Source organism: Leptidea sinapis, chromosome Z (genome assembly GCF_905404315.1).
Source record: "Leptidea sinapis chromosome Z, ilLepSina1.1, whole genome shotgun sequence".
NCBI classification, from domain to species: Eukaryota; Metazoa; Arthropoda; class Insecta; order Lepidoptera; family Pieridae; genus Leptidea; species Leptidea sinapis.
In genome coordinates, this window is record NC_066312.1 from 7,456,303 (window position 1) to 7,475,027 (window position 18,725).

At 34.9% G+C, this 18,725-nt stretch overlaps 1 protein-coding gene across 2 annotated transcripts in view; it reads left to right on the top strand.

Moving 5' to 3' along the window:
- The first annotated feature begins 3,754 nt into the window (after positions 1 to 3,754).
- The window catches only part of LOC126978284 (protein cycle), a 117,961-nt gene continuing 102,990 nt past the window's right edge, over positions 3,755 to 18,725 (top strand). Inside the window, exons 1-2 of one of the 2 annotated variants that reach the window (XM_050827034.1) lie at positions 3,755 to 3,886; positions 3,984 to 4,088. The gene's annotated coding sequence lies outside the window, so the exon portion shown is untranslated. Of the gene's footprint in view, positions 4,089 to 18,725 lie in introns of both variants that reach the window. The other variant, XM_050827033.1, reaches the window with a different exon arrangement.

Below are 18,725 nucleotides of genomic sequence, written 5' to 3' on the forward strand. Positions count from 1 at the left end.
AAGCTAGCGACTCATGATGCACTGCAGTTTAGAGTGCAGGGTGGCTATGGAAAGAGGGCTTTAGTTACCTGGATCTGTAGTCGGTTTTTTGAGGATCGGATGGAAGGAAGGAAGCAAGGAATACAGAACTGGCCGAACAGTTTTATGATTGTATTTTACAGGCCGTTCGCTCAAGCCCCGCGGGATGGTATGGAGTGTCCATACTGACATAGTCCGCATAACACCTTTTGGTTTGGATCGTTTTTTCGGAACCAACTCGTTTACGATTCGTCTGTTTTTTCTTTAGAGCCAGTTAATGCTTTTATTGACAAACTAGTGAACCACGGACCGGCTATAATTGGTACTACAGACCTTGGTATGAAAAAAAATACTTATGATAATAATATACAAAATATCACATGGGCCACTGCAATAGCAAAAGCACTGGGCTCATCTAAAGTGATACAAACCATGTCCTAATGTTAGAATACATAAAAGGTAGGTATTCAACTTAAGGCGACACTAAATGCCGGCGACCTTGAGCGATATGAGTTCACGGCTCCTATGTAACAGAGCCAATATTTTCAAAATTCTTGCGTCGAAAATGTAACATTTTAACAGGCGCAAACAGTAATTTATTTATTAAAGCACACCACATTATATACAATACAATTTTCTTAATCTAATGTTACAATTAGTAGTTCTAAAGTATACGACAATTATGGTGAACATAAAAATTACAAAAAATACTCCCTAAATACTTCTGAAAAATAGAACTAATACTATCTAAACTATAATAAAAACAAAAAAATAAAAAATGAAAGCACAAATTATAACTTTAACTTATTAAAATAATGAAGACGAAAAAAAAGAAAAACCACTTATTTGACAAATGCGATTGAGTACGAGCTAAGTGTTTAACAACACTTTCTTTAAACCTGACCAGCTCACCACCGAATATATCAAGTTCTGAATTGGTATCGTTTAACTTATTGTACTCGCGAAGAATTCGAGCGAGAGGTGCCTGTAATTGCTTACAATCCTCATTATTGATTACTAATCTTAATAAATGTACCAACACAAAAAAGTAAAAGCTATAAGAACAACTTTTATGAGAGCAGTATACTAAACAAATGCATCATGCCGAGAAAGAACTTGTTTAAATGTAAACAAAACTGGTAATTCATAATAGCTCTGGAGTGTTAAGTTTAACTAACAGCAAGCAGTAGCAACCTACAAGTAAGACTTAAGGGTATGTGTAACAGGATAAAGTAGTGTTCATAGCTCCAAACGCTATATTTTCACCACAAAACTTGTCAAAAACACCTTGTTTGCGTGTTTTCTGCTTACTCTTCGCCTTAACCTGCAGTGCCAAATGGGACGGGTCACAATTGTTCTGCGAGGTGTCAAATTGGCAATACTATTATACAAGCAATGGAAGGACGTTCCAAGAAGGGGTGTCAACGGATATCTAGTAGCTATTAGCATGTAGTTCCCCACAACATGGAGACGCGTAGCCGTAGGTGACTCAATAACAACAGTTAGGATAGAACACACGCCAATGCAAGGTTATGCCACTTGAAATCACTCAAAACTACGATTTTACTGGAGGTGGTGACATGGTCCATATTAAGAGATGAGCCTGATGCCATTGTGTCGCCTAGCTTATCCACAGCGACAAGTGGTACTGCGACTCCCTAGAAGAAGACCCGTGGGCCTTCAATAAATTACGTCACACGAATTTCATGATGTTTTAACCTCTACCGCGTCTTGCCACCGCTGCTAACAATTATTGTGAGGACAAACAGTGTGATGTCACATATTTCAGAATTTAAAATTAAGAAATTTATTCTATTTAACCAGCAGAGTTTCGAAATTATTTTTACATGAACCAATAAGATCACTTGGGTGTCATAAAAGTGCAGATCAAGATAGAATTGGTCCACATATTATTCTTAAACGAGATTCTTCTGTGTTTTGGAAATCTCTATTATTTTCAGTTTATCCGAGGGTTGTGCACAACTTCTGTGAAACCCGCGAATGTTCCACCAATCCTTAACTCGGGTGGCAAAGATAACAGGTAACGTAATGGACTCTCAATCCATCTAACATTGACCATCATCACCATCTTAACATGATAATAAGATAAGGAGCATGATAACTATGTATAATTAAATCAAAAACAAAATTATTCTATTTCTGGTTTCCATTAGAGCGACCCAATGAATAATTGCAGTAGGACGAACAGATTTATGGGTGCCAAGTAATAATGCAAGAATTTGTTCAGTCCACTTTTATGTGACACAAATAATTAAAACAATAACAAAAACAAACGCGTCGTTGAAGATCTGTTTCATTAGAATTTATTCATGTAAGTTCTTTATTGTTGCTTGCTGATCCTATCATATGTAAGTTCGTAGTTTTTACGAATTATTGCTGTCATTATTTACTAATTATGTACTTACATATTTTTTTTGTAAGATCATACATAGATACGCAGAGCCTCGAGCTGTAAGCTTGCAACCAATCAACCAATCGTTGTGGTTACTTGGAAACAACAAGCAAACAGTCCAGAATTGAGTAGTGCGTACTTATCTGGGGTACACAATATGTGTCGTCGTGTGTATTGTCAATATTAAAAATATTTTATGTTTTAAATAAATATATTTACTTGGCAATCGCACTAAGCAATCCAAACTTGTATAATTACTTTTGAGATACATTGTTTTTTTTAATAAAAATAGATTAATGATTAATCTATTTATTTTAATCATTATTTTTTTTTAAATATGTATATTTTCACTATTATGTTGTTAGTATAGCTAATTACATAATAACCTAAGATAGACGGACCTATCAAACAAAATAATTTGTAAGTAAGTGGTATCGCTATCACTTTACTCAATTGTACAATATACGTACGGAACATCAACAAGCCAATTCTATAAAAAGCTGCTGGAGCCTAAACTTAGGTGGTACGGGCATGTCATGAGGCGGCTGGAAAATTACATGACCAAGATATTGCCTTGACATAACACCAGACCTCTTGAACAATGAAGACTTCGCTTAAAATAGTAATCAGTCATAAACAAAGATCTGCAAACAGCCCATATAGATCCGCACACAAACCAAGACAAAATGTCCTAGCGAAGATTGATTAGGAGAGCCGACCTCAAGAAAATGGGATGAGTAAAGAATAAAGAAGAATGTCTGTGAAATAGTTATTTGTTCAACAAGTGACCAAAGTTACTTTTTGCTGCGAATTAGTGAAGTAGTCTAGAATTCTAATATAGACTACTAAGATAGTGAGTGATTTAAAGGCACGAGACAAAAAAAAATTGCTCTCGTGTGAAACATACAACTTTCACCTCGACTAGCGAGAAAAGTTTTACAGGTAAGAGAAACAATTAAGATAATATTTAACAATGTTTACTATAAATATCAAACCCTCATACAAAAAATCAAAAGTTGAAAAATTTATAAATCTAAATTTCGATAAGTAACATATAAATTATTGTGACAATGAGATAATACGCTAGGCTAAAATGAGTTTCGGAACACACCGGATCGCATTGTTTATTTTTTGTAATTCCCGGATGTATGATCACGTGGAGTTCGAAATTTAAATCACATTGCCTCACGCTCGCAGCTAAAAGCTTTTTTTGCTGCGAGTTTTGATGGAGCAATAGCGCCCTTTTCGTGCTGGAGAGGTGAAAATAATATTATCATCAGAAAAATAAAAAATAAAACTATTAATGACACTGACAGTTGACAGCTGCTATCCCTTCAAGAATCAAGATACATCAGTAAATACGTACTACGTAGTACATACTACTGTTTGGTTTGCTTTGATGAATGATGATAATTCTTATTGCTATAATTTTGAAACAAAATTAAGCTATTTAGTGTTAGTATAGCTATTATTTTAATGAGTGTCTGTTAAATTATAAGTTTTCGTGGTTTTTATCTAATTGGTGCTGATAATTGACTCTTTCGAATTGCAGTGCATAATCGAAAAACTACTGTGATATTACCTCTTGAAGTTTCCATGCTTTTTCTCACAGAATGGACGATTTTCTTAATCAACCCAGCTCATCCAATTGTGGCAAGTAAGTACCGCTATTTCCAGTGTATAAATTGTACAAACAAATACTTAATTTGTTACTGTTTATATTTTACGCTACGAGACACAACTACATAAATCTCGAGTTTTTTACCCTTTTTTTCATCCCAACATTAAATAAGCACCAATATTATATTCCATTCTAATTGAGAAACACAAATTCATAACTTTAAAATAGTTGTTTCCTAAGTTTGCTTAGTTCCCATAATTTTGTACATATATCTACATTGACGTGATTTATATATTATAAATTTGATAGACAAAAATACATTGTTGACACATTTATTTTACAATAGTAAAGTATAGAAAGTAATAATTTCTTTAGCTGTAATATTTTTCTCTACCAATATTATCAATAGTTATTGAGCCCAGTGATTTGACAAAGATTATCGGAGTTGACTGTTTCACCAAAAAATATGAAATGTAAATTTGTTACTCAAATAATATATTGTTTACAAGTACATTATAGTCTATACTAATATTATGTGGAAGTAAAGTTTGTAAGGTTGTAGTGGGTTATCTCTGGATCTTATGATCCGATTTTGAAAATTCTGTTCTACTTCAATAAAAAGTCACATAATTCATGAGTCTATATTAACCTGTAAAATGAAATAACTTCTTCATGTTAAACAGATTTGCAAAGTAAGTCTCGAAAAAATGGAAAACAAAAATGATTCTTATGAATGTTGCCTTAACAATGAGAGTAATATGATTGTTTTGTATATTATATATGCATGTGGCAGCGTTGGCACACCAAATAATATTGTTACACTGGTGAATGAAGTAGCGGGGAACACCTATTTATCAATGAAATATGCAATAATTAAGATTAAATATTGAAAGAAACACTACTTCTATACCAAATACTATACTAACATACTATACAGAGGATATCCCAGACATCAGCTTCTGAGAGCTGGTGGTACTCCTGTGCTTAAGATCCTCCGGAAGCTATTCAATTCCACCATCCTATAGGGCAAAACACATATTTTATTAAAAACTTACATATAAAAAAGAAACAAAAAATAAAACAACTAAACAGTCCCCAATAAACAATTATAATACAATATGAACTCAAAAAATATTACAATGTGATAATAAAAATGAGATCGAGACTTGGGTGGTGCTTTGGTGGACATCATGCACCATCATTACACAGAGGATATTGTAATCATGGCTGAGACCAAAGAGGACTTAAGTCATCATTTCAATAAACAAGTCTCGCTCCAGTTCAAAATTTTATCAATTTTACATAATTTAAAAGGAAATTATGTAATGAATTAAAAAAAAAGCTGTTGCCAGCTCAGTCAGCCGCAATATTAGTGTTGCCAGGTCTAAGCAGGTATATTCTTGTTAAATATTTTCAGTCATTGGTTTTTAATACAAATTCAAACTTTATATACAGTACTATTTACAAGCAATGGTTTCTATCGTAAATAGTACTATAGTACTGTTCACGGATCCGAACTATCTTGTTTTTTTTTGATCTGATTCATGAACAAGTTCTGACTTCTTTGGATTCATTGACTACGACTTTTGAGTGAGTGCCGGAATAAATGAGGTAGCACCGGTGTCAACTTTGGGGCACACATTCTAAACACAAAGGGAGAAATGCCATCCTTCCAAATCGACTTCTTTACAATTACAATGATAACAGAGCCCACAGAACAGTTTTCTGTCTGAACTGTACTTCAGGCATAGTGTGAGCGAAAGAAAAAAGATGCACTGATTGTTACATACTGTAAACAAGAGTATATATTTTTGTATAATTATAAAACTTAAATGGTTTTTTTAAATGTTCTTTTGTGAAAATTTCTTGCATAAAGTTACATTAAAATGTATTGAGCTTACCCAAATGTCTGAGCCCTGAGGTATGGAAGACCCAACAAGACATTAAAAGTAGAATCCAACTATTACTTCCATACCAATATGTGAAGGATTAGTAAATTCAATTTGCGATTTCAAGCAGTCGGCTAACGGAGACTTACGGCCGTTCCCAATATTCAGTCTATCTCTTACTTGAGATAAATCATAACTATCATTGACTTTTCTATCCCAATAAACTTATCGACGGTAACTCACCTTTATCCGTACACGCTGTCTGTCATAAAACGATGTATAGCTTACCAGCGAAAGAAGTTTGTATGGAAATTGCAATTCACGCGTCCCAATATAAGGCGATAAGAATGCCTTATTGGGTATATTGGGACAGCTGCAGATTATTGACAGCTAATTACTGACAGAAGTAGGTAGTAATTTATCTCTATCTGTAGATAGTATTTTGGGAATGGCCGAAAGGCGATAAGAATGACTTATCGGGTATATTGGGACAGCTTCAGATTATTGTCAGCTAATTACTGACAGTAGAAGGTAAGGTTCTATTGCACATTGGATAAGAGCTGAAGGTGCAGGTGCAAGAGGATACGATAAACAGTACTCTCAATGTCTATGTATGTCTAGCTTATGCCAATTGCCAGTTGTTATCCAAATCATCTCTCTCCATATTCAAAAATACATTGTTTATGTCCTCTTTATTATTTTGTGGATTATTTAAATAATTAAATAAAAAACTACTAAGAACTCTGTAGCATCTCTCGGGATTACCAACACATTTCAAAATAAACTTTACTTTTTATGGACTGCCAAGCGATGAAGTATGTTCCATGCTTTCCATAAATATGAACCTTCTTTTGCGCTCACACTGACCTGGAATGAAAAGAATAATAGTAAAACTTCAATTTTGTATTAAAATTTGACTATAAAATACCTGTTTAAAAACATACAGTTGTATATTATATCAGAAAATTAGCAATACTTAAAATTAATGACAGGTTGTTGCGGCCAATTTTTATAGACAAGTTGGCAACATATCGCTAATAAATTACAGACTACCTCAACGTTCATTTAAAATTAGTTTTATCAAAAAAACACGTACGTAAGTACCTGCAGAATCGAGCAGTGGGATCTTTTACTATTAATTCTTGAACCAATATACTGCCAAATGCAACATTAAGTTAAGGTTAGACAGAGTCAGTCGGACAATTATCGAAATAATTAATTATTTCGATGAAACTCGCTTAGCTATCATAGGAGGAGTTGAATTATATCTAACGGTATGTCCTTTGACTTGTGCCCAGGTGAGCTCAATGACATAAATTGTCACGTAGACAATTTATGTATTCAATTTTGAAGTTATACTTATTTAGGCGCGTTATGAAAAAATGGTGAAAGTGAAATTCTAAGATACGCGCGCATCACTGTAACACAAAAGTAACAGGTTGAAGTTGGTCCCTAAAATTTTCTGAAATTTGCGTTATTCGTTTTTTTTTTTTGGTTTCTTCATTATTAGGACAGGCAAAAGGTTCAAGCCCATACAGCCGCTATTGAGAGATTGATTAACTAACATGTAGATGGGACGCAGATGGCCAGGATAGCTGAAGTAGAGAGTAAAAGAGAGATCTTGGACTGAATACCTATGTTGTCTTGATATTTCGTAATCATATCACTTATCTTTTGAGAATTCTGGGTTCATATTGCAGTAAGCTTGTAGTTTTTAATTATTTAGGCCAATAATAGTATTTAATATTATTACTATGGTTTAGAAGTCAATAGCAACGTAACCATGTACACGGTGCCTATACATAAGACTATGGGGTTGATCCTTTTTATTCGTTTATGTACTCGATATTATTTATTTTGGGGATGGCAGGATATAACAAACTGAAGGATAGAAGGAGGTTGATTTATAAAAAAAATAATATTTTTTGTGCATAATGTCGATGTATTGGGGAGGTTATAAATTGTTTTTTCCAGGCATAAAATTCTGTTTAACCGTGCCACTGCAATCATCAGGGAATGTACTTGTAACGTTTGATAAAAGAATATTTGGGACTTTCAAAATTACTCGAGTATCAAGGTAAAGGAGACAGCGGAAAAAGTAATGTGGAATCATGCACACAACACGTTCTTCATATTTTAATTGGTTACTTGTTTTTGGAAACAGAAAATAAATATTTTTTACAAGGTATGTGTATGGATTGGTGTGATTGTGAGTCAAACAAAAATTGACATTCATGACAAACATTTTAAAATTCCCAACAAAATCATAAAATGGATTTATTCTTAGGGTGGGTTGCGAGTGTCAAGAGTTGGTGTTGAATAGAATACTTTATTTTAGTATTAAAACGCATATAATAATAATTATTAATGGTTTTTAAAATGAGATGTAAATTAGGTACTATGTTTTAATTTCATTGCGTCACTTTTAGTGCATAATCAGTACTATATTTAAACATGCAATACTCGTATATAGTTCGAGCAAAATACACTGGCCTGCAAAAGTAAGTATCACACTTTTCAAAATTTTTTTTTTCTTAACTATAGAAGGTAGTGATTTAAGATTAAAAACGTTTTGTTGCAAATTTTATAGGCCTTAATTCTTAGAAAACAAAATTATAAATTAGTAACATTTTTAACTTAAAAATGATAAAACAATGAAAATAGATTAGTTTAGTGTAAATAAAATTCAACTAAAATGTATTACATGTTATTTAATTTTTAATAACTGGTATTGCCTCCTCGAGCTCTGATTACAGCTTCGAGCCGGTTTGGCATACTGAACACTAGGTTTCGAAGCCGATGTTGGGGAATATTCTCCCATTCTTCTACCAGGGCCTGCTTTAGTGCCCTGAGGGTAGTAAGTGGTGGTCTGCGATTTCTGACAAGCCTCCCAAGCGTGTTCAATCGGGTTGAGATCAGGACTTCTTGATGGCCAATCCGTCAAGCTGATACCGACCTCCTGAATATACTCTTGTACGATATGAGCCGTGTGTGGCCGGGCATTATCATGCATCATCGATCCATCACCAATATTTGCTAAATACGGCCCTGCATACTCATTGAGAATCTCTTGAGCATATCTTTGCCCAGTGAGGGTGCCATTTTCTATGGCTACTAGCTCTGTGCGACCTTCTGAAGATATGGCAGCCCATACATGTACACTGCCTCCACCGTATTGGACTCTTTCTGAGATGCAGGCTTGAAGGTATCGCTCACCAGGTCGCCTGTAAACACTTCGCCATCATCATTTCTTACACATCAGAAGTGTAAAGGGAGAATCGAGACTCATCTGCAAACAAAATTCTTGACCATTCTTCTTCATCCCACTGCATGTGTTCACGGGCGTATCGCAGTCACGCTACTCGATGCTGTCTCTCGAATTTTGGGCCACTCTTGGGGGTTTCAAATTTGCTTCAGCAAGTCTTCTTCTCACTGTACTGTCACTAATGTAGTCCCTCCGGGTCTGAAGTAGCTTTGGCTGGACTTTAACTGCATTTTGGTGGCGATTTCTTAACAAAGTGGAAATAATATAACGATCTTCTCAGGCACTGGTACACCCGGGTCTGCCATTACAAGGTCTCCTCAGATGGTGTCCAGTCTCTTCGTACCTTCGCTTTACCTTCTGGACCGTTCGTACCGTCACACCCACCATTCTTGCAGTGCGACGCATACTGATGCCTAGTTCCAGAAAAGCCATGATCCTAGCACATTCTTCAACTGAAAGAGGCATAATAAATAAATGTTATGTCCTTTTTAGCATAAATTTTTAAAACAAGACCCATCGATCTTGAAAAAAATTTAAAACAGAAAGAAAAATGTGAATGGTAAAATTGTTATTCGGAAACGTCCACTTTGAAAAAGGAATGGTTTTGTTTTTGAAGTTTTTTTTCAGCCAATTCTTAAAAGAAGGTTTCCTACTATAAAGTTTTTATGTACAAAATTAAATTCTCTTTGGAGTCCTTTTTATTTCGAAAGTATATCTTGTGAACTTAAAACGTTATCCCAATTTTAAAAGTGTGATACTTACTTTTGAAGGCCAGTGTATGTGAGTTTCAGTAAAATAGCCTGCAGAAACAAATCACAGAAAATTGGGTTAAATAAATAATAACCAAAATCCCAAGTTAAATCGCAAAAACCTAATGGGTCCAGAAAGGGTCTCTAGCCAAAATGTAAAAATACACTTTCTTTTTTTTCTTTTATTTAAATAAATTAAACTAACCAAAATCAAGAAAGAGTATATATTGGTGCCCAAACGCAACCATATGCGAACTGAAAATGACAATAAGAAAAATATGAACATACAATCCTTGACATAACCACTAACCCCATTATTCATAATGGTCCGCTAACTTTAAACAGCCGCTAAGGAGTGTTATTTCTCATTCTGACTACGGTCAATAGAAGAAGACAGAGTGAGACTTAGCAATGCTTTAAGTTAGCAGGCTATTATGAATAAGGGGGTAAGAAAATAGTGGGGTAGCGATGAATAATGATACATAACTTAGTAAGTTCACTTATTTTAATGAAATTGAAATAATATGTTATTTTAATATTGAATGTTTTAGTAAACTAGAAAACCAACCAATCGCTAGCTCTAGCAACAAGAACCCAATATTCCAATATTGAAACTAAAAATTATAATTCTAGCTTACTGCATACATGCCGGAGGAAAATTTAAGGCGCTTGTCACCTTGGACATTCAAAAAGTAAAGTGGACCCGATAATATAAGTCGGAAAAGTGTTGATGAGGGCCTAGAAGGCATGTAATTCGGATATCCGGATATTCATATTATACGTAAATTCACTACATTCACTAGTCTAATAGCATCTATTTAACTATTCGGTTTTTTCTTCATAGTTCATATTATAATTTTAATACTATTCTTTAGCTTTTCTAGATATATTATACTTGTTGTATATAAATTCTCTTACCACTTCTATTACCGGTTTTTTCGGACTTTAACTTGTATTGATTACAATAACATTAGTTAACGGCGCGGTCGAACGGTAATTTTTCACCAACACAAATATCTTAAAAATGCTCTCGTAAATAATTATTTGGTACTGGTATATTAAAAGAAACAATATTTATTTTATTTATTATAGGAAACTGTACCTATCATAAGCGGCACACCAATTTAATTTCTCTATTATATTTATATACACAAATCACACAGCAACATTATTTCACAGTAAAACTTTACACGGGTCACAGATGATGGAATGAACTAAAATACTAAAACTAATTACTAATCAATGAATATACATATTTACTCTACTACTACTACTAATGTAGACAAAAAACCGAAATAGCCATAACCTCCTAATATGGAGCGAGTGAGACAGATGTGGGGTCGGGAGTAATCGGTTTATTTCGCTACAATTCGTTAATAAGCTAGCTTACCAAGCGGCCCGAGCGCTGTTGAATGTCGTATAAGGGACTCCGCGCACTTATTCAGCTCTTTTCAGCTTTTGTCCATAGAAAACTACAATTTTGTATGGAGACGTGTACGCGTCGATTCAGCTTTCCGCGTCCATTCTGCTTTCGCGGCAAACCAGCATAAAATGAGGATAAATGTGTTTTTATTATGCGAATGCTATAGAGAGCGTTCGGCGCTGTTCCGCCGCGTACAGCGCTGTTCGCCGTCGAATGCGGCGGAACTGCTCTTTACAGGGATGGTTCGCGATTCCTTGTCGACAAGTTGCGACCTGTATTGTTCCTGCGTTGATTTGACGTAATCATTATGCACGCAAAGATTACGCGGCTGATAGAAGCAGAGCTGTATAAGTGTGACCAAAATCGTTCAGCGAAACGCGAATGGAGCTGAATAAGTGCGCGTAGTCCCTAACTGTGACTAATATTTTTCTAAATAAGATGTATGAAATACTCGTAGCGTCGTATAGGAATTTAGTATCTAGCATAACAATAACTTCTAATAAAATAATAATAATAAAAGAATAACTTCTAATGAAAAGAGCAACATCACTTATCTTCTTAAAATAATAAAACAAAGTCTAGCTAGTTACTGGGTACTCAACGTGTTTCAAAGAGCCTCATATAACGATCACTTGAATGCACTCAGCTCAAGTTTAAGGTAGCTACTTATTTTATAAGTATCATTTCTGATAGTAAATAATAAAAAACTTTCTATTTGAATTAGAAGCTTCTAAGTTGGGATGTATTGGTACTTGAAATGTTGTGTTGTTTATATTCCCAGGTACGTAATTATTGTCTTAGATTTTCTATATGATGGTGATTTGTGTCTAGAGTTTTTTATTAAACAATTGTTATGAGCTGAAAATTGGCTACTGGAATGTGAAATAAAGTACTTTTTAAATATTTCGCTATTGCCTGACTGACTTGCAAGCCTTCTTCCTTACTTTCAACGACTGCCGACCACCTGTATGTTAGAATTTATGCTAAGAGCTGGTGCTTACATTGCTCTCTATGATTTCGGAAAGCAGAGAGAGAGAGCATTAAGCAGGCTATAGATAAAGGTACCTACCTTTATATACCTGGCTTAGTACGTACTAAGCCAGGCCATTTTAGACGGACGGCTTTCGTAATTTGCCTAGGGCAGCTATCTACAACACCCTGAACTCGCACGTTTCCGACAGGCAACTTGAAAGTTGCTCTCTGCTTTTGATCACTTCGCACGGGCGATTTGCCGCTTCAAGTGGGGCACTGAGCCTTTCCTCCTAAGAATTTTATAGTTTGAATTCTTAGGGTTTAGTGCCGCAACCCAAGTTCAGATATATATGTTCGCATTCAGCTGCTTTGTATTGAGCTAGGGCTGTGATCTTCCTCAAAAGTGCCGAAACGTCGACTGCACTAATCTCCCTATTGAACACAGATCTCCGACAAGAGGCATAAAATTGGGCTCTATTTTATACCCGGGCTATAGAAATAAAAGGCATACTGCCTTCTCTCAATGTTATGGTGAAGGGCCTTTAAGTTGGAGTGGATTTTCTCTAATATTGCAGAACTCAACGTTAAATGTGGAGCGTGGTGTTATAGTCTCGTTACCTCAGGCCCTCTTCAGAATACTATGAGAAGAGGGATTCTCCGACAGCCGACTGCCGATACTAACCATTTTCCACTAGACGTTAAAATACGTTATTGGGAATTTTAAATTTCGCCACTTTTTCTACTGATGGTGCTTCAATTTCGTATGGGCAGAAGTGATTACCAACCTACTGCCGTTCCCAATATACTATCTACAGATAGAGGTAAATTACTACCTTCTGTCAGTAATTAGATGTCAATAATCTGTAGCTGTCCCAATGTACCCGATTCATTCTTATCGCCTTATATTGGGACGCGTGAATTGCAATTTAAATACAAACTTCTATCACTGGTAAGCTATACGTCCTCCCATTGACAGACAACGTGTACGGATAAGGTGAGTTACCATCGATAACTTTACTGGGACAGAAAAGTCAACGATAGTTACGATTTTCATCTCAAGTAGGCCATCCGGAGATAGACTGAATATTTCGAACCTACTAAGCAATGGTTGGTTATATATTTTGTTAAATGAGCTTGGTATTTGCAAGTAATTGAAAGTAAATTTATATCGGAGGTCAGCGGTGTCTGCTCATTGAGATATCGAAATTGTGCCATATGCGTCTATTATCTAACTGCTCAATGTTGCTATGTATGTATTTTGTTTGTAGCAACACTTTGAAGGTATGTAAAGGCGCATACAAATTATTAATTTTATTTAAAAAAAATAAGTATTGGCGTATCAAATAATAATTTAACTAAATTCTAACATTGTTTATTAGTTACTCGTTTCATTTAGCTTTGGTAATGGCTGATTTACACGTATTAAGTTGCCAAGTCTTAACTAAATTTCAAGCGACTTAATTTTAAGTAACCGTTTACACGTAAAAATACTAAATAACTAGTTAAACTCATTTATTCGCTCACGATATGTAGGTAATACGTTGATCTAATACTCTTTATTTTTGTTTCAACTTCTTTAACACCAAAATTTGCAATCGCCATGGCTGACGCTATAGCGGCAAGACGATGTTGTTTTGCTTGCTTATTTCTGTAATTTAAGCTTTTAATATTCCATAAATAATCGTCCTTTATGTATTCTTCAATGAACATTTCGAAAGATTTTTATTTATAAATTAAGTAGGAACTACGTTGCAATCACTCCGCCAGCTTATGCTTTTCACTTAAATTTAACTAAATTTTGCCTGTCCAAACGTGTCAAGTGATTAGCCACGCCCACCAACTTAACCGAAAAATAGACAAAATTCTATTCTACCTTGTTTACTTGCAACTAAATTTTAACTTGCAACTTCTTACTAAATTCACTGTTTAAACGGGTTAAGTCACTAAAAATTATGTTAAAATTTAGTAAATTTTTAGTCAACTTGATACGTGTAAATCAGCCTTTAAATATGAACTTTGATAATTCACTATAAGCCTTTCTGCTTGCATATACGATCTATTTCTTTGAAGAAAAAATAATGTTTATGACAGTATTCGATTCTTATAGTCTTATTCTCAAGTCGACAGTTTAATCTCGTCTCAAAAAGGGTTCACTAAATGGCCAGCTTAGCGAAACTATCTAAGAAAAAAGCGGCCAAGTGTGAGTCAGACTCACCCATGAAGAGTTCCGTAGCAGCAAATAACACAATATAAAAGTTTTTGTAGTTCGTTGTAATTGTGATCGATGTTTTAATAATAGTGTATTTTTTTAAATTAAGTTATTGATAAGTAGACATTATAACTTTTAATTAATTAAAATACCTAAATCATGGGATTTAGATCTAACTATATGCGAGCCCATATACTTAGTCAAAGTCAAAAATATTTTATTGACATAAAATCAAAAGATTGCTCCTCAACGTCAATCACCATAAAATACAATTCAAATACATTAATTACACAAAAGTTTAAACATATATTTTAAAATAATGGAATCCAGTAAAACAATAAAACGCTGAACCATATAATCCCTAAAAAAAAACAACTACAATACTATTCAATTCCACATTGTAATATCGTTTACGTAATCTTCAATACTGTGATAAGCCTTCGACATAAGCCTGCCTTTAATAAAATACAGACTTGTGGTAGCTAACCAAGCTAATATATATTCCAGTTTGACAAGAAATATTTCCAAAAATATTATCAACTAGCTGACCCGACAGACGTGGTTCTGTATATAATAAATAAAATAATGTTTTTATATAATTTTGTCAATAATATATCATAACATGAAAAATTACTTCGTAAAATATGCACCCTGCTGTCGTAATGAAATTGTTTTACAGCAGAACTGCCAAACCGTGCGTCAATAAATTCTCTCATAGAAATTTTGTATGGACACATCAAAGGAAAAACAAATTCGTTGTTTTTATTTAATTTAGCAGCATTTTCCTATTTATTCACCTTTTAAACCTTCTCTGGACTTCCACAAATAATTCAAGACCAAAATTAGCCAAATCGGTCCAGCCGTTCTCGAGTTTTAGCGAGACTAACGAACAGCAATTCATTTTTATATATATAGATTTTTTGTGCCTCCTCCTGTAGGTAGTTGGACAATGTGGCAATAACGTCCAGTATCCAGCGATCTGTATGAATGACAGTTGAATTGTCTTTTAAAAAATCTCCGTTGAACTCTCCAGAAAGTAATGTTGGTATATCGTTGTTGCAAAATTGCGACTTACGATTTATGACGTATTAAAAAAAACTACTTACTAAATCTCATTCAAACCAATTTTCGGTGGAAGTTTGCATAGTAATGTACACATTATATATGTTTTTTTTAGTTTTATCATTCTCTTATCTTAGAAGTTACAGGGGCGTGGGGGACACATTTTACCACTTTGGAAGTGTCTCTCGCGCAAACTATTCAGTTTAGAAAAAAACAATGATATTAGAAACCTCCATATAATTTTTGTAAAATTTAATCCTTAAAAGTCTTTCTTGCATTTGTGCTCAGTTCCCGGCTGGGAATTTGATATTAAATAGATAACCGTTGCGCAGTATTGGCTTCGTTAGAGGGCGATTATGCTCGTTAGAAGACTTATCTGCACGATGTGATATTTTGTGCCATGCCACATAAAATCATGCGGTATTTAATACTGGGATAGATAATTAATCCTTTCATGTGAATTCATTGTACGCAGGCTACTTATTTCAAAGGGTTCACATTGGAGTAAGTAATAGATTTTTTTTACGAAAGCCTGCAATACCGTACAATTTTTTGCCTTCTCCTTAAGAAAAATAACGATAATGGCGCAGCTACAAATGCTATGCTGTCAGTATTTCTTTAAGTGACGTCTCTTTAATATTTTCCAGCTCGTTAAAAGGGCTTAAAACGTTTGCAAAGCATGCGCGGCTTCACAATTCCGCTGACAGCAGGATTACCTTTTAGGTGTATATTTTAATGGGACACCACGGTGGCACAACCAGTCGCCGCTACCAACAAAATATATACAGCTCTATTGGGAATTGCTAACCTGGTGTCCGATTGGTTGCGCAACCAATTTGGTGCCGCGAACGGAGCACAATACCTATAATAACATTATTCTTTGGTATTAGTAGGTATTATTATTATTGTTAAATTTTAAAGAGTATTATTCTGTTCCTACGAAAGGACACAACTGGTGGACAGGCAGGCCGTTGAAGGTGTTAGGCTCCAAACCCTTGGCAAGATTCTCGACCACGTAAAGAGACAAAATCCACAAAGTCGACCGGAATTCTCCATCGCATAAATATGCTTCTTATTCGTCTACGTTGAAATTTTCGCACCTCTCGCTCTTCGCCTTTATAGTAAAGTAGTAATCCAAGTTTATAGTTATCTCTATAAAATATCTAAAATTTCTATTCCAAAATTATTTATAAAGATATTTTTTAAGGCTTAGTCAATATTTTACACCTACTTATAAAATAAATTTTAAAATTAGTTTATTTATTTATTTAGGTACTTGAAAATATCTTCAAGAAACGATCTCGTCTATAAGATTGTAGGACGCGTTATCACTCTATTTTAACTGTCAAAATTCAGTAAAATCTGACAAAATTACGTTGTTATGTTAGGGTTTGTAGAGAAAAATATCAAAGATATGTCAAAATACTTTTATCTCTACTTTCGACGTAACAAGACGAATTAAGCAACCATGTTAGCTTCAATAAACATGTCGAGATAAGACGATAAAATGCGTAGAGAAAATTTACTTGTGGTGCGTATGCTAGCCCAGCTGGTGCCCGTTTGGCTGCGCAACCAACTCGGTATCTGTATGGTGTCTAGTTTGGTAGCTTACGGACACCATGGTGACGCGACTGGTTGCGCCACCGTGGTGTCCTGGTTTAATACAGCCCTTATACTCGTAGTTCAATACCAATGGAGCAAAATACTCTTTCATTAATAAATACGATGTTTGTTTCGTCCAATTAAAACAATTGTTGACAATTAGTGAGAGTCGAACTTGTTTGACCTCGAACTGTTTTGAGACGCAGCCTTCTCTTTATTAACCCATCAATCGATCAACTTTATTTTATCATTATTTGCCTAGATATATACATAGGGAGCCGTAGAAAATATAGAAGGGTCTTCGCTTTGTCAGATTGGATAGGTGGTGTCATGTTGCAGCGAGCCTATATTACTGTATCGGCTAAGCTACGCCGCTTTTGGGTGAAAACATGCCGAAGATGCCTCGCGGTCTCAGTCGCTGCCTCGATATCTCGAGCTCGATCTCGCGATTTCTACATGGATGTCGGTGCGAACAAGTCGGTTCAATCGCACCTGAGTGTTAGTTAGCAATAAAAGAATTAGCAGCTTACCTGTTGATCCACAAGCCACATCAACTTTCATCCATTCCTTGGCTATAAAGTGGTGTGGTGGTTTTTGTGCTTATCGCAGAGGCCCAGAATGATTAAAATCAAATCTATTAGCGGCTCGTTTTCAATTATTTATTTTAAAATAAAAAAAATGTCAGGCACGATAAGCCCAGAAGGATCGATACAGTGCGATGTATTCGGGGCCTGAAGTAAGAGACGGGAACATCAGCTCTTCCTTGAGAAGGCGAAACGATTTGATCAATCTCAAGCCAGATTACATCGATGCTTGCAGTCAACCGCGATTAGGCATCTGGTAAACATCGAAGTGACCTGCGATGTATCGCAGTGAAGTATCCTTTGACATGTTCATGGTTGTTTGTTTGCATACATTCGTTTTAAATGGAGTTGACATCGAGGTAGCGAGCTAAACCTTGACCTTGAGGCATCTTCGGCATGTTTTTACCCTTAGCTGGGTGGTAATCTATTTTACCCCACAGCGAAATAATCGTGGTAGCAACTTTCAATACTATAATATCATTGGGTAGCAAATACACAATAGCGTCTAGTAATTGTACGTAAGCGAATAACTTTTTTCAGTTTTCAAATATAAATAAATTAGGTACATCAAAAATTCCTACTTTTGTAAAGTAGTAGGAATATACAATACAAGTCTATTTAATTTATTTCATATCTATACATGTATATAACTGACGCGACAGACGAATTTCGTAAAATCCGTTCTTAGCTGTCCTCTACTCGGCGAAAGGAATATTCCAAACAAATTTCAAGTCTCTACGCCTTATGGTTCCAGAGGTATCGTGATGAGTCAATAGATATTATCTATCTATATAAATATATATATATCTATCACTATATATTATATATAATATCCGGACGACCGAGCATTGCTCGGATTTTTAAGAAGGCACAAAACTTGAACAAAAACAAACTAATAGGACATCTGGATTCGAACCG